Here is a 10,128-nt window from a genome sequence, read left to right on the forward strand (position 1 = left end):
GATTCCTGATCTTGGGGGGGTTAGTGAGGAAGAACATGCAGTTCTGTCATTGGACAACACAGTCTGTTTTGTGCAGATATTCACAGACAATAGCGTTCAGGAGAAAAAAGAGTCATATGAAGGAAGAAGTTGACTCTGGGAGAAGAATATTCCTATCTAGGAAGGAATAGACTCTCCAACAAATGCACAGAAAGGCGAATTGGTCATTTTTTTCTTTTTTAACGTTTAAGTTTAAAAGTCATCTGATAGTTCACCCACTGTGTTTCTCTGGTGTATTTTATTTAGTAAGAGTTCTTCTAGAGTTAGGAAGGAGGAAAATGATCTGTTATAATCTGCAGAATGAATAATGTTAATTATAAAGGAGGATTCATGGGCTTAATTTGCAGCAAGAAAGACTTAAGTGAGATGCACTGAAGAACTTGACAGGGAGGGTTTCTTAAGATTGGAAAGTATTCTTGGCAGAAATTATGGGATTTTCTTTAATTCTGTTATTATAGCTTTCATAGTGCAAGCTAACCATCTCTGCTTTTAGCATTATCTTTGTAAAACACCAATCTGACCATATTGATGGCCTTTTCTTATAAAATTATTTTAGCTATTTACTCCTGATGCCTGGGTTTGGCATACAAGTGACATCATAACATGAATTGGTGTTATTTTTCTTATCTGGAGGTAATCTACTAGTTTCATTTTTGATTAAAAACATTAAATGGTACTGTCTGTAGTTAAATACGGTTAGGAAGAATTCTTTCTCCTAAGGATCACTTGAGGTCGGGGGTTCGAGACCACCCTGACCAACATGGAGAAACGCCATCTCCACTAAAAATACAAAATTAGCCCGGCGTGGTGGCACATGCCTGTAATCCCAGCTACTCAGGAGGCTGAGGCAGGAGAATCACCTGAACCCGGGAGGCAGAGGTTGCAGTGAGCCGAGATCGCGCCATTGCACTCCGGCCTGGGCGACAAGAGAGAAACTGTCTCAAAAAAAAAAAAAAAAAAAAGTCCTGAAGTTAGGAAAGCTCTGCAACACACAGCTCCCCTACTCACTGCCTGTTGCTTGAATACTCCAGCCCTACTGAACTTTTCCTCAGATAACTGCTATTTTTCCTCTTCCTTGACTGACAAACTTTTACTCACTCTTTAAATCCAACTCAAATGCCAATTTTATTTTGCCTTTTCTGTTAAGCTTTCTCCAGCTCCAAATAAAAGGGTTGGATACTTTTTTCAGTAGTTGCATACCACTTTGTTCATAGTGTGTTTATCACACTTATCATGTGGAATTATAATAGCTGGGGCTGCTCCCCCTGTAACCTTATCTGGCCTGTCTTGGAATCCACAGTGCCTGCCAACAGGTGCTACCTGATACATGTTTGTTAAATGAATGAAAATTAGTCTAAGTTCAGGAACACAAAAGCCAGGAAGTGAGTTCATGTCTATCTTAGTTATTGTTGTGTAGCTATTGTTGTGCTCCCTTGGCCCTCTGAAGTTTTGCTGAAAAATCCGCTCACAAAAGGCAGATTAATTTTTTAAACTCATTTCTTTTGCTTTTTGAGAAAGGATCTCGCTATATTGCCCAGGCTAGAGTACAGTGGGCTGATCACAGCTCACTGCAGCCTCGTCTCATGAGTATCTGGGACCACAGGCACATACCACCATGCCGGCTATTTTTTTTTAAATTAATTTTTGTAGAGCTAGGGTCTCCCTATGTTGCCCAGGTTGGTCTCAAACTCCTAGGCTCTTGCCTCAGCCTCCCAAAGTGTTGGGATTACAGGCGTAAGCCTCTGTGCCCAGCTAAAGGGCAGATTTATTGAAGAAAACGCATACATATTTATTTAATAGGTATACACAGAAGCCTGCAGAATGAAGATCCAGGATACAGGGGAAACTGTCCATTTTTATGCTTAGGTTCAACAAAGTGTGGACAGCCGTGTGGAAACAGGATTGGACAAAAATGTGTAATCTACTGCTAATAGACAGAGTAAGGAACCCAGCAAGGCCTGTTTGTCTAGATTCTTATCTATCAGATTCTGTCTATGCAGCATTCCATCCTTCTGGGTACAGGGTGGAACCCCCTCTGGAATGGGGTTGTATGACCTACAGTCAAGCAAGGTAGGCCAGATCATGTCTTTATGGCCAGTTTTTGCACAGAAAGGCAGAGGAAAAATAGAGTTATATTTTTAGGCTTTATGGTTGTCTTCAGGGAATAAAAGAGGGTTCTGGTTTCTATGACCAGCCTTGGGAAGAGGGATTCTAGTGTCTATGGCTAGCCTCAGGGGAGAATGGGACTGAGAGACAGAAGAGCAGGAGAAGGTCAGAAGAAAACCTTTTACTTCTAGGGCCTTCATTTTGAAGTATTGTTTCCTGAGCCCTAACAGTTAACTTCTCTTTGAACATTTTCTAGATTTTTAGAGAAGGAAATATTACTGAGTGCTGGGCATTTTAACCTAAGGAACAGACTTTTGGGGTGTAGCCATTAGCTTATGCATCCCTAGTATAGAGACAGGTAAGACTGGAGGATTTGCTTAATTTTATGCAGCCATCCAAAGCTTGCTGAGTGTGTGGTGTGAATGTTTTGCAGTTTGTTTTTCAACCCTGACTTTACAACAGGTCAACACTCTTCCACCTGCCTCTGGTCCTTTTGCTCCCAACTGACGTGTCTAAGCCACAATCACCTCACTGCATTAGTGCCATCAATGTCCACTCTTCCCTTCTCTACTCTTGCACTTCTGTATCCACCCCCAACAGGACTCCCCACTGTACTCCTGCCTCTGATTCTGGTCCTTGAGCACTGCAGTTTTTCCCAGCCTCAGGGCCTTTCCACTGACTGCTCCCTCTCCCAGCTCTTCACCAGGTGGCTTCTTTCATTCTTCAGCTCTCAGCTCACATCTTCAGAGAGGCCCCTGTCTTACTCAGGTTGCCCTCGGAGCACCCTGAGACAAGCAAGCAGATGGCAGCAGGTGGCTTGGGAGGCACAGGAGGCAGTAGCAGGGGAAATCAGTGGCAAGAGGCACCAGCCACCACCGCAGGCCACCAAGCTTCATCTTGTGGGAAGCTCTGGGAAAGGCATAAAATGCTGCCTCTGGGTTACCCCTATGAGTGCTGAGGGACTTGAACATTTACATACCCCCTCCACTGGTACAGGATCATGGGAGAGGGAGAGAGCAATTCTTATTGCTCTTCGTTATGCAGAAAGAGCAGTGGGAATATGCAAATAGGGGCAGTAAGAAACAGTCCTGAAAAGTAGTTTTCAAACTTTAGTGTGCTCACAAACCCTGGGGATCTTGTTAAAATGCAGATTGGTTAAACAGTTCTGTTAGGAGGCCGGAGATGCTGCAGCTCTTAGAAGCTCCAAGATAATGCCCTTGCTGATGTTCTGAGGATCACATTGTGAGGCACAAGCAGCTGCCGTGCCTGCCCAGGGGACGTCAGAGGGACAAGGAGGCCCCACTGGTGTCTGCTCTGCCTTCCTCCATGCCCATCCTCAAGTAGGAATCTCCAGACCCCCAAATTTGTTTCTTTTGCATCACAAGTCACTGTCTGAAATGACTGTCTTTGTGGTTTGGGTGTCTTGTTTAGTGCTGGGCTTCTTTATTAGAATGTAAGTTTCATAAGGGCATCATCTTATTGTGAGTCATTTTCCCAGGGACTAGCACAGTGCCTGGTGCACAGAAGACTGCTCAGTAAATATTTGTTGGATGATTTGCTTTTCCCAGATGATATTCTCATAAAGACACTTAAATATGAAGTATATATTTACCTATAAGAAATGTTAGGGGCTCCTCCCCTGAGAAATATTCTATGATTAACACAAATGATGTGGCAAATACCAAATGCCACATTTAGTTCTTTCTGAAGGTTTTTATGTTCTCTCTTAAGGCTGTAATAAAATGTCAGTATTGAAGTTGCTCATGGTGCTCCACTGCCTGTTGCAAATATGAGTATAATTGTGCTCTCTTTCTTACATCAGCGGTTTCCCAGCCATAGGGGCTCTTACCCTTCAAACCCTGCCACTTGTCTAGTTGGCTTCCAGGCGTTTTTCTTGCTGCAAGGTGGAAGTGTGTGGAGGGATCTGACATATAACGGGACATGCCTTGACAGCAGTTTCTTCTTTCCACCTAGTCCTTGCCAGGCAGGTGGATGGGTGGCCATAGGGAATACACCTCCCTCTGTTCATCTCTTCTTCATTTTAGTGCCAGCAAAGCTGTGGTTCCCAGCGTAGTACTCAATGATCACTCACTGCCTCTCTTCCTCTGTTATTAAGTGTTCACTGGGAGCCTAGTATGTCCAGGCACTCTTACTCATGCTTTGACTACAGGAGCAAACAAGGCAGACAAGAATCCTTGCCCTGATAGAGCTCAGTTTGTATCAGAGGGATACAGGTGATGATCCAGATAAGGAAGTAGGGTATAGAATACCAGATTAATGATCAATGCTATGGAGAAGATAAAGCAAGGAAGGAAGGCGAGGAGGCAGGGGAAGGTGTTATACTGATGCAGAGAGCCATGGGAAATGGGGGCTCCCCTAGGGTCTGAGCTTCCTCTGTAAACAGGAATGAAAGGCATAGAGTGATTAGGCCTCACTGTCTCAAGGCAGAGAGTGAAGGAAAGGCAGTGAAGGTTGGGTGGGGGAAATGGTTGAGGGTCTTGGGGAAAAACACATGGAATCTCTCTTGACTCTTTCTGATGGAGGTATTACAAAGGCAAAGGGCAAACTTCTTCGCCCTCTAAAGGTTCGCTGAGAATCAACCAATGAAAGGCAGATTCACGGGAAAAAAGGCATACAAATGAATTAATGTGCATGGGAGCCTTCAGAATGAAGACCCAAAGATACAGGGGAAATTGTCCATTTTTATGCTTAGGTTCAACAAACTGTGGACGGCCGTGTGGAAATAGGATTGAACAAAAAGTGTGAGATCTAATGCTAATAGATGGAGTGGATAAACCCAGCAAAGCCTGTCTGTCTAGATTCTTCTTGGCCTCTCTGAGCAGCATTCCCTCCTTCTGAGTATGGGGCAGGACCCTCTCTGGAATGGGGGTCTTACAGTCTATAATCAAACAAGATAGATCACATAATTTCTGTATGGTCAATTTTTACACAAAAAGGTGGGGGAAAAGTTTGAGCAATATTTTTAGGTCCTGTGGCTGGCTTTGGGGAAAAGTGGTTCTGGATTTTTGATCCACCTTTGGGGAGGAGAGATTCTAGCTTCTATTGCTAGCCTCAGGATAGAATGAGGGGTCAGTGATAGCAGCCAAGAGAATGTCAGAGAGAAACTTTTGGAAGAGAGGCTTCTGGGCTGCTTCTGAAGCCTTCATTTTGGGGTATCATTTTCTTAGTCCCAATAGTATAATAGAAGAATTCTTTATTTTTTTAATTTTATGTGTTTATTTAAAAAAAATCAGCGATATACTTACATGGGTCAACATTTAAAAAGTACAAAAGGATATCTAACAAAAACAATAAACTCCTACCTTTATCCTCTAGGATCTCAGTTCCCCTTCTCGGATGTAACTTGCTAAACAGTTTCTGTATTTTTTTCAAGACATTTTGCTCATATACATGGAAACACACATACACATACACTCCATACATACATATATATGTGAATATCTGTAAGCATATCTATATAAATATCCATAGAATATGTGTACATAGTATATATACATGCACATATGTATATTTGTACATTTATGCATGTGTTAAATCAAGTTTAGCCTAAAGCTGCCTCCTTGCATATTTAAGTTCAGCCTGAAGATTTTTCTGTACGTCGTGAACTATAACAAGTGGAAGTATAAACCGACCATAACACACAACTGTACCAATCGCTGAGTTTCAGCCAATCAAATGTAGCCAACATTATTTGAACCATGTTCAAACAAGGCAAACACTGAGCTGTAACCAAACCAGTTGTTTCTGTATCTCACTTCCGTTTTCTGTATATCACTTTCCTTTTGCTGTCCATAAATCTTCCACCACGTGGCTGTACTGGAGTCTCTCTGAATCTTCTGTGATTCTGGGGGCTGCCTGATTTGCAAATCATTCGTTGCTCAATTAAACTCCTTTACATTTAATTTGGCTGAAGTTTTTCTTTTGACACGCGTGTGTGTATATATACATGTGTGTATATATATATACACACACAATATACATATACATATGTGTATATACATATATACATATATACGTATACACATATGTATATACATATATACATATATACGTATACACATGTGTATATACATATATACATATATACGTATACACATGTGTATATACATATACACATGTGTATACGTATACATATGTATATATATTTTAAATTTAAGATTATTTAGGAGGTTCTCATGTTATGAGGAATATGCTGGTTGCTGGATTCTTTCCACTGTATGTAACACTTCCACAAATCAAATAAGGCTTTAGTAGGTTGCCCCTGTCTATTTCAATTTTAGGAACACCATGATCAGTTAGGCAATATCAGAGATATCTGCAGGGCAAAAACATTCTGAAAAATGCTTTAACTTTTCTTCCTATTATGGTAGCTATGTCCATCTTGTGATTAAAGGCATAGACTGAAAAATCTAGAAGCAAATCCTCATTGGATAGGTATATTAATTTCTCATTACTGCTATAATGAATTATCACAAACTTAGTGGTTGGAAAATAGTTTTATTACCTTACAGTTCTTTATGTCAAAAGTCTGAAGTGGCTTTTAATGGGCTGAGGTCAAGGTGTCAGCAGGGCTGTGCTACCTCAGGAAGCTCTAGGGAAAAATCCATTTCCTTACCTTTTCCAGCTTCTAGACGGTTCCTCTATCCCTTGGCTTGAGGTGCCTTCCTCCATCTTCAAAGCTGGAAATGTAGCATTTTCATTCATTCTCAGTCTCTCTACCTATCCCCCTTCTTTCTCTCATGTCTTCTTTCATCATAATGTGTCTTCTCTGACTCTGACCCAGCTGCCTTCCTCTTATAAAAGCTCTTTTGATTACGTTTGACCCACTAGGATAATCCAGAATAATCTTCCCATCTCGAGATCCTTAACATATCTGCAAACTGTTTACCCATGTAAGGTAACATATTCACAGATTCTGGGGATTAGAACGTGGACATCTTTGGGGAGCCACTATTCAGCTTATCAAAGACAGCGTTAGAGAAACTTATTTAACTTCTAGGAGTCTGTTTCCTCATCTACAAAATTTTCATAAAAACAAAGCCTCTTCCCAGTAGATGACAGTAGCAACTGTCCTCCCACTCCAGTTGTGACAAGGTTCCTTGGCTGGGGCCCGGGTAGGGGAATTACCAAAGGTTGAGAACCACTGCTGTAGTGATTACCGTATGCATCCTCAACTTACCACCCCAATTTATCACAAGAATCAATTCGTATTTTGCTTCTTTGCAAACAATGTAAAAACTTAGCACAAAAATTCCACTAATCTCTCTCTAGTTCGTTGTGCTATTGATGTGTCACATATTTTATTTCTCTCTATATTATAAACCACTAAATTTTATTGTGTTTTGCTTTGGCTTTTTTGTTTTTGTTTTTGTTTTTTGTTTTGAGACAGGGTCTTCCTCTGTTGCCCAAGCTGGAGTGCACTGCCACAGTCTCAGCTCACTGCAACCTCCATCTCCCAGGCTCAAGCCATCCTCTCATCTCAGCATCCTGAGTAGCTCAGACTACAGGTGTGCACCACCACACCCAGTTAATTTTTGTATTTTTCATACAGATGGTGTTTCACCATGTTTCTCAGGCTGGGATTGAACTACTGAGCTCAAGCAATCCACCTGCCTCCACCTCCTAAAATGATAAGATTACAGGTGTGAGCCACCATGCCTGGCCTGTGGTTTTTAATAGTCAATAATTTTGAAAATTTAAAGTATTCTTTTATGTTTATGCACATATTTGACCTTTTTGACATTGTTCATTCCTTCCTGCAGATCTTTGCTTTCATCTTGAGTTGTTTTCTTTTAGCTTCAAAAGCTGGTGACATATTTTCTCACCTTTTGTTTGTTTAAACATGTCTATATGCACTTCATTTATGGAATTCTGTTTTTTTTTCATTTAGCACTTTGAAGATGTCAATTCCATTGTCTTTTGTCTTCTATTGTTTCTCTCTCTCTCTTTTTTTTTTTTTTTTTTTTTGAGACAGGTTCTTGCTATGTTGCTCAGACTGGACGTGAATTCTTCAGCTTAAGCAATTCTCCTGCCTCAGCCTCCCAGGTAGCTGGAACTACAGGTGCACACCATTATACCCAGCTGTCACCCATTGTTTTCTGATGAAAGTCAGCCATGATTTTCATTGTTGTTCTGCTAAATATAATCTGTTTTCTATGTCTACATTTAATAATTTATGTGTGCATCTTAAAATTTTTCCTGTAGTTTTGATTTTCAACCAGTTTGTGATGACCTGGATAAAATGACTGATGCTGTTTTCTCTGCTGTGTCCATTCTGCTTTAGCTCTATAAATACATTTTTAATTTCGTGCACTGTAGTTTTTTTCAGTTCTAGAATTTTCACTTTGTTTTAACAGTTTTATCTTTTGAAATTCTCATTCTTTTTATCCATTTTGTCAATCTTATCCTCAAATTTCTTTAATATATTTCAATAGTTATTTTAAAGTCTTTGTTTATTCCAATATTTGAACCATTAGTGGATCTGCTACTATTCAGTTTTTTTTCCTCTTAATTAGGAGTACATCCTGCTTCTTCACTCATTTCATAGCTTTTTATTGCATGCCAGAAATTGTGTAATTAAAAATAAAACCCTACAGCCCTTGGTATAAATACTGTCTTCTATCTTACTCTTTTTTAACTTTTAAATATATATATATATAATTTTTTTAAAAATTATACTTTAGGTTCTGGGATACATGTGCAGAATATGCAGGTTTGTTACCTAGGTATACATGTGCCATGGTGGTTTGCTGTGCCTATCAACCTGTCATCTAGGTTTTAAGCCCTGCACGCATTAGGTATTTGTCCTAATGCTCCCGCTTCCCTTGCCTCCAACCCCTCCGATAAGCCCTGGTCTGTGATGTTCCCATCCCTGTGTCCATGTGTTCTCATTGTTCAACTCCCACTTATGAGCGAGAACATGTGGTGTTTGGTTTTCTGTTCCTGTGTTAGTTTGCTGAGAATGATGGCTTCCAGCTTCATCCGTGTCCCTGCAAAGGACATGAACTCAATTTTTAAAATATGAAATGTTTCACGAATTTGTGTCATCCTTGTGCAGGGGCCCTGGTAATCTTCTATGTCTTGTTCCAATTTTAGTACATGTGCTGCCAAAGTGAGCACAATACTATTCTAAAAGGGAGGGCGTGTTCTTTTGTCTGTAAGTTAGGGAAATGGGTCAATCTTTATAATCCAGAAAGAATTTGAGTTGATTTGTGGCTGGGATACAGCTTTTAGTTAGCTTTATTTCACCTGTGTTTTCACATGTATTTAGGGCTAACTTGGTCTGTACTGTATATATTATAAACTACTCTCTCTAGTAGGACCTTGGGATCTAATCACCAGAAGACTACAGAGTTCTCTCTCTCTGCTTTTCCAATTCCATTTTCATACCATTTCCACACACTCACCAAAAGTTTCATGGGGGAAAACTCAGCAGGTAAGAAGAACAAGTTCTTTGCATTTGAAACTCCTACAGACTTCAATCCGTTTATACTAGCCCACAAGGTCTGCAGGCTTTCCTGTATCACAGCAGAGTTCCAGAGACTGTGATAAGTCTAGTCTTCCACCAGCCCCTGTGGAAATTCAGCAGAAGAGAATTTCACCACTGATACCTGCTCAGCTAGAAATACCTTATCCTCCCCTGTAATTGAATTTTGGATCATTTTTGATCTGCAACCCTCCAATCTCTTAAATATGGGGGAGATGGGGAAGATGAGCCAGTAATTTTTGTGGTTTATCTAGTGGGAAAAATGGTCCCTCAAGACCTTCTACAATCTTATCTGAAGGCTGGAAGTTCTTAACTTTTAAATATTTTAAGATCTCTAGTGATGTCCCTTTTTAATTTCTGAAAATTTTAAGTATAGTTTTCTCACATTTCTTTTAATGAATCTTGATAGGTGTTTATCTGTTTTATTAATCTCTTCAAAATACCAATATTTAAATTGTATGTTTTTTATTTTTTTC

General features: G+C 40.2%; 1 non-coding gene across 1 annotated transcript; it reads right to left on the minus strand.

Annotated features, from left to right (window-relative positions):
• Positions 1 to 9,180: 9,180 nt before the first annotated feature.
• Positions 9,181 to 9,285, minus strand: LOC115831783. Its single transcript, XR_004027279.1, has one exon. It is a non-coding gene; the product is annotated as a U6 spliceosomal RNA (small nuclear RNA).
• Positions 9,286 to 10,128: the final 843 nt, after the last annotated feature.

The sequence above is a fragment of the Nomascus leucogenys genome, chromosome 2 (genome assembly GCF_006542625.1).
Source record: "Nomascus leucogenys isolate Asia chromosome 2, Asia_NLE_v1, whole genome shotgun sequence".
NCBI lineage: Eukaryota > Metazoa > Chordata > Mammalia > Primates > Hylobatidae > Nomascus > Nomascus leucogenys.